The sequence below is a fragment of the Symphalangus syndactylus genome, chromosome 15 (genome assembly GCF_028878055.3).
Source record: "Symphalangus syndactylus isolate Jambi chromosome 15, NHGRI_mSymSyn1-v2.1_pri, whole genome shotgun sequence".
Lineage (NCBI taxonomy): Eukaryota > Metazoa > Chordata > Mammalia > Primates > Hylobatidae > Symphalangus > Symphalangus syndactylus.
The window spans coordinates 80,386,932-80,406,233 of record NC_072437.2 but is presented as its reverse complement, the minus strand read 5'-3'; the positions used below and the strand labels follow the sequence as shown (position 1 = coordinate 80,406,233).

Below are 19,302 nucleotides of genomic sequence, written 5' to 3'. Positions count from 1 at the left end.
CCACTTTGCCCTTCTGGGACATTGGGATTATAGAAAAGGTTTGTTGGTTATTTCTGGGACAGCAGCTTCTCTCTTTAGCTGGACATGAACAGAGAAGCGTGTTGCACTAATTGTAGTTGGCAGTCATTTGACAACCATAAACTAGGGTGACCATTTAATTTGTCATCCAAAATGAGGTCACATTTGAAAGAAAGATAGTGCTATAAATAATTATGTTAGGACAATAGATATAACTGAGACTGTCTAGCAAACCAGGATATATGGTCCCTATATCATGAGAAGAGATGGCCTTAGGATGAAGCAAACACCATTGAAAGCCATGAGGAAATTAAAAAGAAACTGAGTCCTTGATGATATTGTTGACTATATGAATCTTCACTTCATGTCTACCCCGTTTCTAAACTTTTTAGTTATGAGAGTAAAAATTTCCTTTATTATAATTTTTAAAATTTTGTATTTAAAATTGCAAGCATTGAAGAAGTATAAAGAATAGTATAATGAACCCTCATATCTCCCAAAACCAGATTCGACAATTATCAAGATTCTGCCACAATTCTTCATTTATTTTCCTTTTTCTGATTAAGTATTTAAAACGCACCAAGAAATTTCACTCTGGACATTTCAGTATACATTCCTCCCAAATATGGACATCTTCTGACATAGCTGCACCATTGTGACATCTAACAAAAATTACTGATCACCTTTTATGTCATCTAATATCCAAATTTCATTGTTACAGAAAACTTTTAAATAGCTGCTTTGTTCACATCAGATCCAAACAAAGTCCACGCATAGCAGTAGATGGTTGCTATAGTTTGAATGTCCCCTCCAAAACTCATGTTGAAACTTAATACTGAATGCAACAGTGTTGGGAGTTGAGGCCTAATAGGAGGTGTTTAGGTAATGAGGGCTCCTTCCTCGTAAGTGGAGTAATGCCATTATCATGGGACAGGGTTAGTTGTTGCTAGAGTGAGTTGTTATAAAGCAAGCTCAGCCCCTCCTGCTTTTATCTTTTGCATGTGCTTACTTGCCCTTCCACTTTTCCACAACGGGATGATGCAGCCCAAAGGCCCTCACCAGACACCAGCACCAACTCCCCAACTTCCAGAACTGTAAGAAATAAAGTTCTCTTCTTTACAAATTATCCAGTCTGTAGTATTCTTTTATAGCAACAAAAACTAGAAGAAGACAGTCCTTATGTCATGTTAGTCCTATTTTATTTTAAAAATTCCCTTTCTCTACCTTTTTAAATTTATTAACTTGTTGAGAAAATAATTACCTTTTTTTTTTTTTTTTAGACGGAGTCTTTCGCTCTGTCGCCCAGGCTGGAGTGTAGTGGCACGATCTTGGCTCACTGCAAGCTCCGCCTCCTAGGTTCACGCCATTCTCCTGCCTCAGCCTCCCAAGTAGCTGGGACTACAGGCATGTGCCACCACGCCTGGCTAATTTTTTTGTATTTTTAGTAGAGACAGGGTTTTACCATGTTAGCCAGAATGGTCTCGATCTCCTGACCTTGTGATCCGCCCGCCCGGCCTCCCAAAGTGCTGAGATTACAGGCGTGAGCCACTGCGCCCGGCCCCATTACCTTATTTTTAAGCCAAGTTTTAGTTGGGTTTTCTGTGTTTGTAACCACAGCATTCTAACTGATCCAAGGAGTGAACTCGATGATAAAGGGATAGAGTCAAGGCCGGGTGCGGTGGCTCAGGCCTGTAATCCCAGCACTTTGGGAGGCTGAGGCGGGCAGATCAGGAGGTCAGGTGATCGAGACCATCCTGGCTAACACAGTGAAACCCCGTCTCTACTAAAAATACAAAAAATTAGCTGGGCGAGGTGGCGGGCGCCTGTAGTCCCAGCTACTCTGGAGGCTGAGGCAGGAGAATGGCGTGAACCCCGGGGGGTGGAGCCTGCAATGAGCTGAGATCGCGCCACTGCACTCCAGCCTGGGCGACAGCGAGACTGTCTCAAAAAAAAAAAAAAAAAAAAAAAAGGGATAGAGGCAAGATGATTTGGGATTGAATAAATAGGACAGATAAGGAAAGGGGAGGATCCAAGGTGATTCTTAGATTTCTTTCATTGGCAACTACTGAGCTAGGAAAAATATACAGAGTAAGAAAAGAAAGTGAAGATTATGCTCTGAGGACACCAAGACTCAAGGAATGGACAGTGGAAGGAGAGGGGAGGAGGTGACAAACTACAAATAAAAAGCCAAAAAGATAGAAGAAGCCAGGAGAGAGTGGGTCATGGAAACAAAGTAAGTCTTTTTTTTTTTTTTTTTTTGAGACGGAGTCTCGCTCTTTCACCCAGGCTGGAGTGCAGTGGCGCGATCTCGGCTCACTGCAGGCTCCGCCCCCCGGGGTTCACGCCATTCTCCTGCCTCAGCCTCCCTTGTAGCTGGGACTACAGGCGCCTGCCACCTCGCCCGGCTAATTTTTTGTATTTTTAGTAGAGACGGGGTTTCACCGTGTTAGCCAAGATGGTCTCGATCTCCTGACCTCGTGATCCGCCCGCCTCGGCCTCCCAAAGTGCTGGGATTACAGGCGTGAGCCACTGCGCCCGGCCTGAAACAAAGTAAGTCTTAAAAAAACAAAATAGATCTGGGCATGGTGGCTCACGCCTGTAATCCTAGCACTTTGGGAGGCTGAGGCGGGCAGATCATGAGTTCGGGAGTTCGAGATCAGCCTGACCAACACGGCGAAACCCTGTCTCTACTAAAAATAGAAAAATCGGCCACTGCACTCCAGCCTGGGTGACAGAGTGAGACTCCGTCTCAAAAAAAAAAAAAAAGAGAAATGCCAGGTGCTCACAGATAAGTCAAGTAAGGAGAAAGTGCTCCCATAAGATTTGCAACTAGGTGATCACTGGTGACCTAAGCAAGAAGAGTTTAATTCATACTAGAGACAATGATCACCACCCATCCCACACTCTAGAGTATTCTAGAAAGTATTCTTTTCAAAATATAAAAAGAACTACATATAATGCTATTTTTCTGTGTAGTAATTGAAAGAGTGACGCTCAGACCACGGCACACCGGCTCGGCCAAGAGATCTTTATGGGAGGCAGCAGGCTGGGCTGGGCAGGAGGGAGAGAGAGAGCGGTGGGGGGCTTGCTTCTTTTATGCCCAGGAGGGCTGCGTGGATGTTTGTGATTGGTTGGGGTGAGGCTTAGAGCGAGGCGGGAAAAACACCTCTCTCTGATTGGTTTTTCCTTTGGCGGGCTTGCATTGAGGAAGAAGAACCTGGAACCAGCGCCATTAGGGTGCTCTAGTTACCTAACAGTAAGTCAAATAGTTTATACAGCAAAAAGAGAAGAGAAAACCAACTCATGCAGGGCTCATCATCAGTCAGATGATTAGGTCTTTTTTTTTTTTTTTTGAGACGGAGTCTTGCTCTGTCGCCCAGGCTGGAGTGCAGTGGTGCAATCTCAGCTCACTGCAAGCTCCGCCGCTTCCCGGGTTCATGTCATTCTCCTGCCTCAGCCTCTCCGAGTAGCTGGGACTACAGGCACCTGCCACCACGCCCGGCTAATTTTTTTTTTTTGTATTTTTAGTAGAGACGGGGTTTCACCGTGGTCTCGATCTCCTGACCTCGTGATCCGCCCGCCTCGGCCTCCCAAAGTGCTGGGATTACAAGCGTGAGCCACCGCGCCTGGCCATGATTAGGTCTTTGAAATGACTATTTCTTACTCTTTGATTGCTTGAATATTTGCTAAAATATTTATCCCTTGAAACACTAAAAAACCACCTTAAGGTAGGATGACAGGGAAATGCTCTGCCTCCTTCTCTTTAATAATATTTCACTGAACTGCATACAACAAGGAAATACAGCTGAGGAGTGGTTTCTGGGCTTCATTTCTTTCTTTTTTTTTTTTTTTTGAGACGGAGTTTCGCTCTTGTTGCCCAGGCTGGAGTGCAATGGCTCGATCTCAGCTCATCACAACCTCTGCCTCCCAGGTTCAAGCAATTCTCCTGCCTCAGCCCCCCGAGTAGCTGAGATTACAGGCATGCACCACTACGCCCGGCTAATTTTGTATTTTTAGTAGAGATGGGGTTTTTCCCATGTTGAGGCTGGTCTTGAACTCCTGACCTCAGGTGATCCGCCCGCCTCAGCCTCCCAAAGTGCTGGGATTACAGGCGTGAGCCACCGCTCCTGGCCCTCGGGGCTTCATTTCTAATCTTTTTTTTTTTTTCTGAGACACAGTCTCACTGTGTTGCTTAGGCTGGAGTGCAGTGGTGCCCAGGCTGGAGTGTAGTGGTGCCCAGGCTGGAGTGCAGTGGCACAATCTTGGCTCACTGCAACCTCTGCCTCCTGGGTTCAAGCACTTCTGGTGCCTCAGCCTCCTGAGTAGCTGGGATTACAGGCATTCACCATGACACCCAGCTAATTTTTGTATTTTTACTAGAGATGGGGTTTCACCATGTTGGCCAGGCTGGTTTCGAGCTCCCAGCTTCAGGTGATTCTCTTACCCCTGCCTCGCAATGTGCTGGGATTCCAGGCATGAGCCATCATGCCCAGCCTTTATTTTTAATCTTATAACCAATTAAAAATCAAGAAATGAGCTTAAAGGAAGCCACAAGGGGATATGCCAAACAAAAATGTGGGTTCATTTTTTAACCTTAACTTGTATCTTCAGTTGACTGACAGCCAATAGTTGGCAAGCTAGTTTTGGCCTATGTCAAAGCAGTAAAATAAGTCCCCTTCATGATGGTGTCCACTGTCTAATCGAGGAAAATGGGTATCTACATCATGTAGATTTGTCTAATGGTCACCCAGAGCAGTCTCTGCTGCTCAGGTGCCAGCTAGAGATAATCCCATGAAAGAAAAGCTGGCACCAGTACACATATGTTGCTTTCTGGAGCCAACTTACATTTTGTGCTTTTGTCTAGCTGAGCCAAAACAGCATAAACAATGCCAAAATCAGTTTTCTGATTATTTTCAGGCTGATTGAATCTGGCACATGACATGGTTTTATCTAATTAACCCACATGTGGTACAAAACAAAACAAATTTGAAATGGAAAGCTCTTTCTGCCTTTATTGAAAGATGGAGGTGAATATATAATTATTTTGTCCTTGTCTCTCAGCCAAATTTATAGTTGAGAGAGGAGGGCTTTTTCTACTAGATAGCAAAACAAGTTCTGGGTATTACCTATTATAATTAAAATTTATTATGTTTTACATTTTTTCAAATTCAGCTCTTCCCTCTTCTCTCTCTGTCCTAAAAAGAGAAGAAATGTGTAGAAAGTAGAAAGTATGTTCCTAATAAACACATGAGCTGTAAAAGGAAAAGCCGTTTCTGGCTACCCGCACGACACTTTTTATACCAAATGGGTGGGGTTTTTCTCATACCAACCAATTCTTCGCCCTCCTGGAAACCAAGTGTGTGTCCTCTAATTCAGTTCTGACACTGACTACCCTGTAATTACTGCAGACCCCACAGGTTATGGGCTTTGTCCCATAACCTGTTATGAGCTTTGTCCCAGGATTTCCTGTAATGGCTCACAGAACTCAGTGAAACATTTTATTTATTACTACTAGTTTATTATAAAGGATATGACTATTATAAACAGCCACATGGGAGAGATGCGCAAGACAAGGTATCAGGAGGAGGGGTGCACAGAGCTTCTATGCCCTCTCTGGGCACCCCATCCTCTCATCATCTCAACGTGTTCACCAGCCCAGAAGCTTTTCAAATCCTGTTGTTTAGGGTTTACATTTTAATAAACGTAAGGGTTTTTAAATTACAAAATAGTAATAGGAAGTTCTATTACATATGCATGCTTGATTAAAACATTAGCCATTGGTGACTGAACTCAATTTCCAGCCCTTCTCCCCTCCCTGAAGGTTAGGGGATGGGGCTAAAAGTGCCAACTCCCTAAACACATGGTTGGCTTCCCTGACAATTAGCTTCCATTATCTAAGAGTCATCTTACTATCATAAACTCAGTATGTTTATGATATAGTTTATGTTATATGTTTCATATGGTTTATGTCATATGTTTGATATGGTTTATGTTATGTTTATGATATGGTATGGTTGAAAGGAGCTTTGTTACTCAACATCTTTTGAGTAACAAAAGATGCTCCTGTCACTCCTATCACTCAGGAATTCTAAGGATATTAGGAGCTCTGTGCCAGGAACTGTGGATGAAGACTGCTATGATTTGAATGTCCCCTCCAAAACTCATGTTGAAATGTAATTGCCAATGTAATGGTATTGGGAATGAGGCCTTTAAGGGGTGATTAGATTATGAGAGGATTAATGCCATTATCATGGGAGTGGGCTTCTGATAAATAGATACATTTAGCCCCAATTCTTTCTCCTGTGTGCATGCTTCCTCACCATGTGACCTCTTTCACCATGCTGTGATGCAAGAAGGTCCTCATCAGATATTGACACCATGCATAGTCTTGGACTTCCCAGCCTCCAGAACAAGGAACCAAATAAACTACTCTTTATAAATTACCTACTCTGTGGCATTCTGTTACAGAAGCAGAAAATGGACTAAGACAAAAACTAAATATATGAGCCGGGCGCGGTGGCTCACGCCTGTAATCCCAGCACTTTGGGAGGCTGAGGCGGGTGGATCACGAGGTCAGGAGATCGAGACCACAGTGAAACCCCGTCTCTACTAAAAATACAAAAAAATTAGCCGGGCGTGGTGGCGGGCGCCTGTAGTCCCAGCTACTCGGAGAGGCTGAGGCAGGAGAATGGTGTGAACCCGGGAGGCGGAGCTTGCAGTGAGCCGAGATTGCGCCACTGCACTCCAGCCTGGGTGACAGAGCAAGACTCCGTCTCAAAAAAAAAAAAAAAAAAAAAACTAAATATATGTTTTTTATATCACAGTATGTTTGTTTACAAAAACATCTCAAAATGACATTAGAGATCATCGAGTGGTGTTAAAAGAAAAAACAAAAAAAAATACCCAGATGAGACAGTCTATCAGATTTTGAAGAAAAGTGTCAGGCAAAGTAAAAGTTCAGCTATCCATTCAGGATCCTAATTCTTCTACACTTAACCACATTAAAAAATGGGGCCAGGCGAGGTGGCTCACGCCTGTAATCCTGGCACTGTGGGAAGCCGAGTTGGGCGGATCATGAAATCAGGATTTCGAGACCAGCCTGGCCAACATGGTGAAACCCTGTCTTTACTAAAAATACAAAAATTAGCCAGGCGTGGTGGCGGGCACCTATAATCCCAGCTACTTGGGAGGCTGAGGCAGGAGAATCACTTGAACCTGGGAGGCTGTGGTTGCAGTGAGCTGAGATCATGCCACTGCACTCCAGCTTTGGCGACAGATCAAGACTCCATCTCAGACCAAAAAAAAAAAAAAATTGGTGGCCTCCCTGGGCATGGTGCCTCTCATCTGTAATCCCAGCACTTTGGGAGGACTGCTTAGCCCAGGAGTTTGAGACCAGCCTGGGTAATATAATGAGCCCCATCTGTAAAAAATATTAACAACAACAACCTAAAGCTGGGCATGGTGGCACACACCTGTGGTCCCAGCTACTCAGGAGGCTAAGGTGGGAGGATCACTTGAGCCTAGGGGGTCCAGGCTACAGTGAGCTATGATCCTGCCACTGCACTCTAGTCTAGGCAACAGAACAAGACCCCCTCTCTAAAAAAAAAAAAAAAAAAAAAAAGGTGGCCTGACAGTGGCCATCATATTGCTCATGTTGAATTGCTTCAGAATATCTAGCCAATACTTATTATTTTTATTATTGAGATGGAATCTCGCTCTTTCACTCAGGCTGGAGTGAAGTGGCATGATCTCGGCTCACTGCAACCTCCACCTCCCCGGGTTCAAGCAATTCTCCTGCCTCAGCCTCCCTGAGTAGCTGGGATTATAGGCACCTCCACCATGCCCAGCTAATTTTTGTATTTTTAGTAGAGACGGGGTTTTGCAATATTGGCTAGGCTAGTCTTGAACTCCTGACCTCAGGTGATCCACCTGCCTCGACCTCCCAAAGTGCTAGGATTACAGGCGTGAGGCACCACGCCCGCCCTATCTAATACAATTCTTAGAACAATGGGGACTTAGCAAAATCCTGTTTCATATTAATGGAAGTGATAACGTTGTTAGAGTACGAAGTGGTACATACCTATCATTTATCTCTCAAATAATTTGTCTCTGAAATGATGCTAAATAAAGTAAAATATACATAAATATAAATCATCCATGGGTCAGCCGGGCGCGGTGGCTCACGCTTGTAATCCCAGCACTTTGGGAGGCCGAGGCGGGCGGATCACGAGGTCAGGAGATCAAGACCACGGTGAAACCCCGTCTCTACCAAAAAAAAAAAAATTAGCCGGGCGTGGTGGCGGGCGCCTGTAGTCCCAGCTACTCGGAGAGGCTGAGGCAGGAGAATGGCGTGAACCCGGGAGGCGGAGCTTGCAGTGAGCCGAGATCGCGCCACTGCACTCCAGCCTGGATGACAGAGCAAGACTCCGTCTCAAAAAAAAAAAAAAAAAAAAAAAAAAGTCATCCATGGGTCCATAGACCAGGGGCAACTTGGCTAGCATAGGCCTTGTGAGTGATAAGGTCTGGTTGGGAGCCATCTCAAACAGTAAGATTTACTATATGTGATAGGATCGGGATTGAGGGGCACTTAACCAGTACAACCACTGTGTGCTGTGGGGCCAAGGCCAAGATGATCCACGTGGTAAAGAGGTTGTTTACATATGAGGGGATTGAGCAAATAAGTAAATATCTTGAAGATAGTGGGAATCAGGTTATTGATTTTTGGAGGTACAGATATGAAAAAGGGGAAACTAGAAAAGCTCAGTGGCATTGGATTAGAATTGGTGTAAACTTATAGTTTTATATCAATATCTATCTGTATTGGTTTTCTATTGCTGATGTAACAAATTACCACAAACTTGGTGGCTTAAAACAACACACATTTATTAGCTCACAGTAGGTCAGAAGTCCAAGAGGGCTCTGCTGGGTTCTAGGCACAGGACATCACAAGGCCCAAATCAAGGTATCAGTCAGGCTGGCCTTTGTCTGGGGGCTCTGGGAAAGAATCTGCTTTCAAAGCCATTGTTGGCAGAATTTAGTTCCTTGCATTTGTAGGACTGAGGTTTCTGTTATCTTGTTGTCTTCAGCTCTGAGACCGCCTGTATTCCTCATCACATTTTTCTAATCCCATCGTCTAGCCAGCAACAGCACATCAAACTTTCTTATGCTGCAAATCTATCTGACTTCCCTTCTGCTCCCAGCTGGCGGAAACTCTGTGCTTTTAAAAGATTCACCTGAATTGACCAGGGTTACCTGAATAATCTCATCTTATGGTCAAATGGTTTAGAACTATAATCACACCTGCAAAAATCCCTTCACTACAGTACCTACTTTAATGTTTGATTGAATAACCAGGAGACAAGAATCTCAGGAAAGCCGCTTTTAGAATTCTGTCTACCATACTATCTATACTTTGTCAGTGGGTCAATAGGTACCTATATGGATAGATACAGAAATAGAGACATATGTACACATGTATACATACACATATTTCCTACATGTGTCTTCTGAAAGGGCCTAGAAGCAATGACACTCCAGTAAAAAGCAGTATACTTTGCACCCAAATCTTGGTTTCTAAATACCACTCCCCACTAAAAGGAAACATGTCTCCTTGTTGAAATGGATATTTTCACGGCTGAGGCAGGAAAAGTACAAGAGAAATCTGGAACATCTTATACCAGAAAGCAAAAGAAGCACTCAAAGAATGATAACGACGTGTCAAAAGGATACAGGGGGCTGGGCACGGTGGCTCATGCCTGTAATCTCAGCACTTTGGGAGACTGGGTGGGAAGATTTATCTGAGCCCAGCAGTTTGAGACCAGCCTGGGCAAAATGACGAGACCCCATCTCTATATTTAAAAAATTGAAAAAAAAAAAAAAAAAGGATACAGGGGCCAGCATGAAGCGGCTTTCACTGTTCAAATGTGACAATCAAAGTAATGATAGTAATGAATTATAACCTATTGAATAAAATAAATATCCACAAGTGCTTATTTGTATAAATGAATACCAAAGGGAAAAGGGAAAGCTTTTCCTTACAGCTCAATGCAAGCTAATAAGTATAGAAGGAATGATGGAGTCAGAAATTACTATTTCACAATCATAAATGATTCAGGCAGAAAACATCAATGGATGCTAAAACCAGTCGGTAAAAGTTTGATGAGGACCAGGATATTTGCATAGCCTCAAAGTATCTCCTTGAAAATTGCATATCAACTGTTTATTAATTATTCAATAACCACACTGTAGAGAAACCCAGCATGTTCCATCATAACCAAGTGATAATAGTCAGCACTACCAATAATGGGACAAACTGGCATACTGTGTTTCCCAATATGATGCACTGAGAAAAACACAGCATCTTTTCTATGGTAGTCCTGTCCAAATACAGAGCCTTATTGGAATCTTGAGGAAACATCAGACAAGCCCATATTAAAGGACATTGCAAAGTTATGAGCCTGTACTCTTCAAAGAATATCAAAATCATTCAAGACAAGGAAGACTTGGGAACGGTTCCAGCTTGAAAGAGAAGAGATAGGACAACTAAATGGTCCTAGATTGGATCCTAGATCATGAAGAAAGAATGCAACACGGAAGAAATTTGCTTTTGGTTTGTTTTGTTATGAATAATTTACTGGAACGATTGGCAAAATTTGAATGGAATCTGTGTATTTGATGGTAATAGGCACCCATGTTAATTTCTTGATTCTTATGGGTATACTGTGGTTATGTGGGAGAGTGTCCTGATTTTTAGAAAATACATACTGAAGTAGGCCAGGTGTGATGGTTCCTGCCTGTAATCCCAGCACTTTGGGAGGCTGAGGCAGGTGGATCCCTTGAGTCCAGGAGTTTGAGACAAGCCTGGGCAACATAGTGAGATTCCTTTTGTATTTTGTCTACTAAAAATACAAAAAATTAGCTGAGCAGGAGGCTGAGGCAAAAGAATTGCTTGAGCCATGGGGTGAGGGTTGCAGTGAGCCAAGATCAGGCCACTGCATTCCAGCCTGCACAACACAGTGAGATTCTGTCTCAAAAAAAAAAAAAAAAGGAAAATACACACTGAAGTATTTAGGAGTAATGGGGCAATGTGATTACAACTTACACTCAAATGTTTCAGCAAAAAATGTTTTAAAAACCCTCTGTGTTGAATTGTGCCTTCCCAAAAGAAATGTTGAAAACCTGTGAAAACCAGGCCGGGGGCGGTGGCTCACGCTTGTAATCCCAGCACTTTGGGAGGCCGAGGCGGGCGAATCACGAGGTCAGGAGATCGAGACCACGGCGAAACCCCGTCTCTACTAAAAATACAAAAAATTAGCTGGGCATGTTGGCGGGCGCCTGTAGTCCCAGCTACTCGGGAGGCTGAGGCAGGAGAATGGCGTGAACCCGGGAGGTGGAGCTTGCAGTGAGCCGAGATCGTGCCACTGCACTCCAGCCTGGGTGACAGAGCGAGACTCCGTCCCAAAAAAAAAAAAAAAAAAAAGAGAAAAAAAGAAAACCTTTGAAAACCTACCCCTGGTACCTGTGAATGTGATGCCATTTGGACATGGGGCCTGTGCAGATGTAATCAAGTTAAGATGAGGTCCTACTGGATTAGGGTGAACCTGTGTCCTTGAAAGGAGAGGGAGATTGGGAGACACACAGATACATGGGGAATAAGGCCACATGATGGAAGAGGCAGAGGTGGCTGTAGGTAGCTGCAAGCCACGGAATGCCAAAATATTTCTTTCTTTTTTTTTTTTGAGACGGAGTCTTGCTCTGTCACCTAGGCTGGAGTGCAGTGGCGTGATCTCGGCTCACTGCAGGCTTCGCCCCCCCGGGGTTCACGCCATTCTCCTGCCTCAGCCTCCCGAGTAGCTGGGACTACAGGCGCCTGCCACCACGCCCGGCTAATTTTTTGTATTTTTAGTAGAGACGGGGTTTCACTGTGTTAGCCAGGATGGTCACGATCTCCTGACCTCCTGATCCGCCCGCCTCGGCCTCCCAAAGTGCTAGGATTACAGGCGTGAGCCACCGCCCCCGGCGCCAAAATATTTCTGACAAACATCCGCAGCGAAAAGACTAGCATGGAACAGATTGTCCCTCAGATCCTCCTGGAAGGAAGGAACCAACCCTGCAAACACCTTGATTTTGAACTTCTAGCCTCCAGAACTGTGAGAGAATCAATTTCTGTTGTTCTAAACTACTCAGTTTGTAGTACTTGGCTATGGCAGCCCTAAGGAACTAATACTATAACTGAGTACCCTGGTTTTAAGGGTATTTTTCCCCTTTTCCTTCTGTGGCCCTTTTTTTTTTTTTTTTTTTTTTTTTTTTTTTTTTTTTTTTGAGACGGAGTCTTGCTCTGTCTCCCAGGCGGGAGTGCAATGGCGCGATCTCGGCTCACTGCAAGCTCCGCCTCCCGGGTTCATGCCATTCTCCTGCCTCAGCCTCCCGAGTAGCTGGGACTACAGGCACCCGCCAACATACCCGGCTAATTTTTTGTATTTTTAGTAGAGATGGGGTTTCACTGTGTTAGCCAGGATGGTCTTGATCTCCTGACCTCGTGATCCGCCCGCCTCGGCCTCCCAAAGTGCTGGGATTACAGGCTTGAGCCACCGCGCCCGGCCTGTGGCCCTTTGTATTAACTTTTTAGCGATAAAATAATAATTACTCTCCTTCTTTCCACCATAAGCTTGCATTGCTAGCTTATCTAGTTAAGTATGCTTAGAAGTTCCAGAGACTGGCCGGGCGTGGTGGCTCACGTCTGTAATCCCAGCACTTTGGGAGTCTGAGGCAGGTGGATCACGTCACGAGCGTCACAAGGTCAGGAGATCAAGACCATCCTGGCCAACATAGTGAAACCCTGTCTCTACTAAAAATACAAAAATTAGCTGGGCGTGGTCGCACACGCCTATAATTCCAGCTACTGAGGAGGCTGAGGCAGGAGAATCGATTGAACCCGGGAGGCAGAGGTTGTAGTGAGCTGAGATCACGCCATTGCACTCCAGCCTGGGCAATGGAGCAAGACTCCGTCTCAAAAAAAAAAACAAAGCCGGGCGCGGTGGCTCACGCCTGTAATCCCAGCACTTTGGGAGGCTGAGGCGGGTGGATCACGAGGTCAGGAGATCGAGACCACGGTGAAACCCCGTCTCTACTAAAAATACAAAAAAATTAGCCGGGCGTGGTGGCGGGCGCCTGTAGTCCCAGCTACTCGGAGAGGCTGAGGCAGGAGAATGGCGTGAACCCGGGAGGCAGAGCTTGCAGTGAGCCGAGATTGCGCCACTGCACTCCACAAGACTCCGTCTCAAAAAAAAAAAAAGGAGAAGAAGAAGTTCCAGAGACCAGGTCTTGAGACAATTCAGGTGCCTGTGGACTTCTCCCCCACAGAAGATTACCTCAAGGCTGCAGCTAATTGACAACCTGGACAAGCCTGAGATGGTGACAGCCCATTCACCAGTTGGGGCAATAACACAAGTCACTGGAACAGGTCATGTAGACCTGTACTGCCTCACCACCTCCCAACTTCTTAAACCCTAGCATTTTGCCTGAGAATTTTAAAGTGGTTTTCTTAAGGCAGGAGCCTGAACCCACTTCCCTACTGCTAGCTTCAAAAAATGAAGTCACCTCCTTTGTACTGCACTTTGTCCTTGTTGTTGGATTTTGCAAGCAGCCAGTGGCTCAACCTGCATTTGGTCACAATATAAATCCTTTGTTTGCTTGCATTAACATCAGCTTCTTAGGTATGCAATTTTCTTTTTTTTTTTTTTTTTTTTTTTTTTTTTGAGACGGAGTCTCGCTCTGTCGCCCAGGCTGGAGTGCAGTGGCGCAATCTCGGCTCACTGCAAGCTCCCCCTCCCGGGTTCACGCCATTCTCCTGCCTCAGCCTCTCCGAGTAGCTGGGACTACAGGCGCCCGCCACCACGCCCGGCTAATTTTTTCTATTTTTTAGTAGAGACGGGGTTTCACCATGGTCTCGATCTCCTGACCTCATGATCCGCCCGCCTCGGCCTCCCAAAGTGCTGGGATTACAAGCGTGAGCCACCGCGCCCGGCCTGCAATTTTCTTAACTTGAAAATTCTAAAAAGTCATCTGAAAGAGATTTATAACAATGTATTCCTATTGTAGGGAAACTTCCCCTTTGCCCTCTAAAGGTTCACTAAAAAATCAACTCACAAAAGGCAGAGTAATTCAAGAAAAGGCATAGGAATTTTTTAAGCTGTACATAGGGAGAACCACAAAGTGATTACTCATCCCACAACAGGGGTTCAGACGCTCATACGCCGTGTTGGCAAAACAAGTTATGGGAGGGGGAAAAAGGAATTCTGTTGAGGGGATTACCAAGGAGAAGGAATGGATCAGGGAACAGAGATTACATTGTTTTGTGAAAGGGTTTATTCAGGTATGGTTATATCTTGGTCTTACAGGGAGGGGAAAAAAAAAAACAATTTTTCTTTTGGGTTGATCTGGATCTTAGGCAGATAAAGGAACTTCAACTTCATTCTGTGCTTTAGGAGAGACAGTATACGGTAGTGGGGAAGGTCAGAGAGACTTTGAGGCTTCAGTTCAGCATGTCAAAGCGCGATATTTTGGAATGTGGGCTTCGGAGCCTCAGCACTATGTATGTATAAAGAATATTTTGGCCGGGCACGGTGGCTCACACCTGTAATCCCAGTACTTTGGGAGACTGAGGTGGGTGGATCACGAGGTCAGGAATTCGAGACCAGCCTGACCAACATGGTGAAACCCTGTCTCTACTAAAAATACAAAAATTAGCCAGGCGTGGTGGCACACACCTGTAATCCCAGCTACTCAGGAGGCTGAGACGGGAGAATCACTTGAACCTTGGAGGTGGAGGTTGCAGTGAGCTGAGATGGCGCCACGGCACCCCAGCCTGGGCGACAGCAAGACTCCGTCTCAAAAAAAAAAGAATATTTTGTCATTTGTCTCTGCATGTATCTTTCATCCATATACCTGTGGGAGCCTTGTGTATGATGTTACTATATATTTTAATTCTCACTTTTTTGCTGGATAGTGTCCCCTTTAAAATGCCCAATATGATAAAATAGAGAGTTAGCTAGTAAAGAGAACATTAGAGAGTTTAATGAGTTAGATTTGAAGCCTGCTTTTGGAACTAACATAACATAGGTGAAAATGCTTAACAATGGCTGACACATAGCAGTAGCCCAATAAATATGTACGTAAATATGTGCGTGCATATTACTGTGCAATATGTAAATATGTGTGTGCATATTAATTATTGCACAATAATTCTCAGCTGCTTGTGTCATCTTTTTTTTTTTTGAGACAGAGTCTCGCTCTGTCGCCCAGGCTAGAGTGCAGTGGCGCAATCTCTGCTCACTGCAAGCTCCGTCTCCCGGGCTCACGCCATTCTCCTGCCTCAGCCTCTCCGAGTAGCTGGGACTACAGGCGCCACCACCACGTCCGGCTAATTTTTTTTGTATTTTTAGTAGAGACGGGGTTTCACCGTGGTCTCGATCTGCTGACCTCGTGATCTGCCTGCCTCGGCCTCCCAAAGTGCTGGGATTACAAGCGTGAGCCACCGCGCCCGGCCCAATGTCATCTTTAAAAACTAAAAAACTAACATTCTTCACAGGTTATATCAGGATAAATAATGTAATAAACGCAAAATTTCTTTTTGATCTTTAAACTCTCTTGCTGGGAATATTCACATTATCTCTAAAAATGGTACCATCTCACTAATGCATGCTACAATACTATCTGCAAGTGCAAATTATCCAGCATGCCATTGTTAACTTGTTAAATACTAACTATAAAAAGCACTTTATAATTTTTCATGTGGAATAATCACATTTGTCCCTGAGATCATGTAAAAGCAAATAGCAGAGGCTTTACAGAAAAGGAAAATGAATTTAAGAAGAGTTGAGTAATTTGCTCAAGGTCATGTAGCTTTTAAGAAGAAAAGACAATACGGAGAACATTCTTGTTTAACATTCCTAGAATACCAGTGTCAGTCATCTCCTTAGAACACAGTTTAGGATTCTAGCCAGAATTAAACATCTGGTTTGAAGCACAGGTTGTTGATAGTACCCAAGAGCTAATCCACCTATTACTACTTACGACAGTATACATTTGATTGCTACATTTATTTTCCCAGTGAGTTTAAAACTCAACCTTAGCATTCTATAACCCAGCAGCATGTTTTTCTTGGATCATATACACCCTAAAAAGGAACAACAGCATAATGATTCCAGTCCTTTCGCCTCAGAAAACGCATTGCTATCAAACAACTAAGAAATGGAAAACATCGTTTTCGTTTGGGTCTCAACTTTGTTTTTGTGGCCAGATTCTGTGTGAATACATGAGGTTCTGGGACAAAGTCTGCTGGATTGTCTTAACCTAAATTAAACACCAAATCTAATGCTGACGTAGTATAAACTGTACCACTTTTCTAGCATTTTGCTTGTCCTCTCTACATTGAGTCATGTTAAGTTATTGAAAGCAAAAGAAATTTACGGTGATTTGGATTTGGTCTTCAAAATACTTTTATCTTTCACAATTCTGTGCCATGAAACCTACGTGTCTCATCAACATGATGTCCCTGTGTTGTAGCCACAAGAACAATGTGACCTTTTTGGGGTCAGCTGAGTGGGGTTCAGATGGAGCTATACTCTGGCAAACAAACATAGAAATATGTTTGAAGGAATTCTGAAAGCACTATTCATTTTTATTTATTTATTTATTTATTTATTTATTTATTTATTTTGAGACAGAGTCTCGCTGTCGCCCAGGCTGGAGTGCGGTGGCACGATCTCGGCTCACTGCAGGCTCTGCCCCCCAGGGTTCACGCCATTCTCCTGCCTCAGCCTCCCGAGTAGCTGGGACTACAGGCGCCTGCCACCACGCCCGGCTAACTTTTTTTTTTTTTTTTTGAGACAGAGTCTTTCTCTGTCCCTCAGGCTGGAGTGCAGTGGCGCGATCTCGGCTCACCGCAACCTCCACCTCCTGGGTTCACGCCATTCTCCTGCCTCAGCCTCCCGAGTAGCTGGGAATACAGGCGCCCGCCAACACGCCCGGCTAATTTTTTGTGTTTTTAGTAGAGACGGGGTTGCACCGTGTTAGCCAGGATGGCCTCCATCTCCTGACCTCGTGATCTGCCCGCCTCAGCCTCCCAAAGTGCTGGGATTACAGGCTTGAGCCACCGCGCCCAGCCGAAAGCACTATTCAAACAGTTAAAAATGTCTTATATCAATAAACAATTTGTGGCTGGGCATGGTGGCTCACACCCGTAATCCTAGCACTTTGGAAGGCCGAGGTGGGCGGATCACTTGAGGTCAGAAGTTCAAGACCAGCCTGGCCAACATGGTGAAACCCCAGCTCTACTAAAAATACAAAAATTAGCTGGGCGTGGTGGTGGGCGCCTGTAATCCCAGCTACTCGGGAGGCTGAGGCAGGAGAATTCCTTGAACCCAGGAGGCAGAGGTTGCAGTGAGCCAGGATCACACCATTGTACTACAGCCTGGGTGACAAGAGTGAAACTCTGTCTCAAAAGAAAAAATAAAAATAAAAATAAACAATTTGTATATGCTTACCTATTCTACATTGTTCTGAAAAGTGTTAAATTCACTCACATAGCCTATGTTTGGATAAACTCTGTGTCCATGCTCTGTGATCCTTCCCTCACAAACCAGCTGATGATTCTTCTGCTGTACTGCACACCACCTACTGTGGTACAAACCAAACAAAAAAGCCCAAATTGTTATTCTGTTTACACACATCCTTGGGGTCTTGGCCTAATGTTTTGAGAAATACCTACTTAGAAACAACTTAAAATATATGTTTAATGCTTCTCCCTATACTTTTTCTTTCTTTCTTTTCTTTTTTTTTTTGAGACGGAGTTTCACTCTTGTCGCCCAGGCTGGAGTGCAGTGGTGTGATCTCAGCTCACTGCAGCCTCTGCCTCCCAGGTTCAAGCGATTCTCTTGCCTCAGCCTCCCGAGTAGCTGGGATTACAGGTGCCTTCCACCACAACCGGGAAATTTCTGGGTTTTTAGTAGGGACGAGTTTTGCCATGTTGGGCAGGCTGGTCTTGAACTCCTGACCTCAGGTGATCCACCCTCCTCGGCCTCCCAAAGTGCTGGGATTACAGGTGTGAGCCACTGTGCCCAGTTACTTTGTCTATTTTTAGCCTCCTGAGCTGTCATTCTGTCACAGTTTAGTCATTTCTAACATCTTTCTAAACAAAAAGCAAACTAGGAGCTGCTTGTAAAGGTGCTGATAATGATGACTTATTAACTGTAGCGTTCTTTAGCTACCGTGGTGGTTTTCAACCTTGGCTGTACCTCAGAATCCTGGGGAACATTTTAAACTCTCAGGGTCTAGGCTGCACCCCAGACCAATTAAATCAGAATCCTTGGGTGGGACCCAATCCTCAGTGATGCTAAAGCCTGCCAGGTGATTCCAAAGTATAGCCAACATTGAGAACCACTGATCTGGAAGACAAAGAACTGATTTTTCCAGCTGCTTGTCAACAGCATTTCCCCCTTGTCCATGACAATATTCTTGATTGGACTTCAGATTTAGAGGTTCAGATACGTCTGTCTGTTCTTACACTGTTAGTGTTGACCCTATACCACTGGAACATTGGCCCACCTCACTAATATCCATCCCTAGAAACCATGCAGTCTTACTAACTAAACTTCTGAAACTGGAGTGAGCAGGGAGAGAATTCTAGTTCTCCTTTGACAGTGTTAAAGTTGCTCCTACAATTTACGGCTGTGGACAAGGCCACCCAGACTCCTTTTGATCTAAACTCACTACTGTGTAATCTCATTTAATCACTTGGCTTTGGATATACTGTATGTGACAATGAGTTCCAAACTTGTATCTCCAATCTGGGCATTTTCCCTGAATTCCACACTTGCACTTCAATAACTTACTCCACTTGGATATTTAGCAGGCTTTCAAAACAAGTCCAAACATGAGCTCATGGCTATAACCTGGCTCACCACCACTATCAGAAATGCCTCTCACAGCCTTCCCCAACTTAGCTGATGAAAACTCCATCCTGCCAGTGACTGAAATTCCAAACCTTGATATCATCCTTGACTCTTTCTCTACGCCTGACATCCAATCTGTTCTTGTTCATCTTACTTTTAAAATCCTGTTCATTGTACTTTATAAATATGTCCAGAATCTCACCACTTCTCACCACCTCTGCTGCACCATGCTGGCCCAAGCTACCACCATTTTTCATCTGAATTATTGCAACAGCCTCCCAACCAGTCTCTCTGCTTCCACCCTTGCCTTTTGTCTTAGTCAACTTGGCCC

At 44.5% G+C, this 19,302-nt stretch overlaps 1 long non-coding RNA gene across 1 annotated transcript; it reads right to left on the bottom strand.

The window, feature by feature from the left end:
• Positions 1-1,007: 1,007 nt before the first annotated feature.
• LOC134732565 (uncharacterized) lies at positions 1,008-17,652 on the bottom strand. The gene is made up of 3 exons (XR_010115879.1): positions 17,565-17,652; positions 16,552-16,644; positions 1,008-1,110 (listed from the first exon to the last, which is right to left on the bottom strand). It is a non-coding gene; the product is annotated as an uncharacterized lncRNA (long non-coding RNA).
• Positions 17,653-19,302: the final 1,650 nt, after the last annotated feature.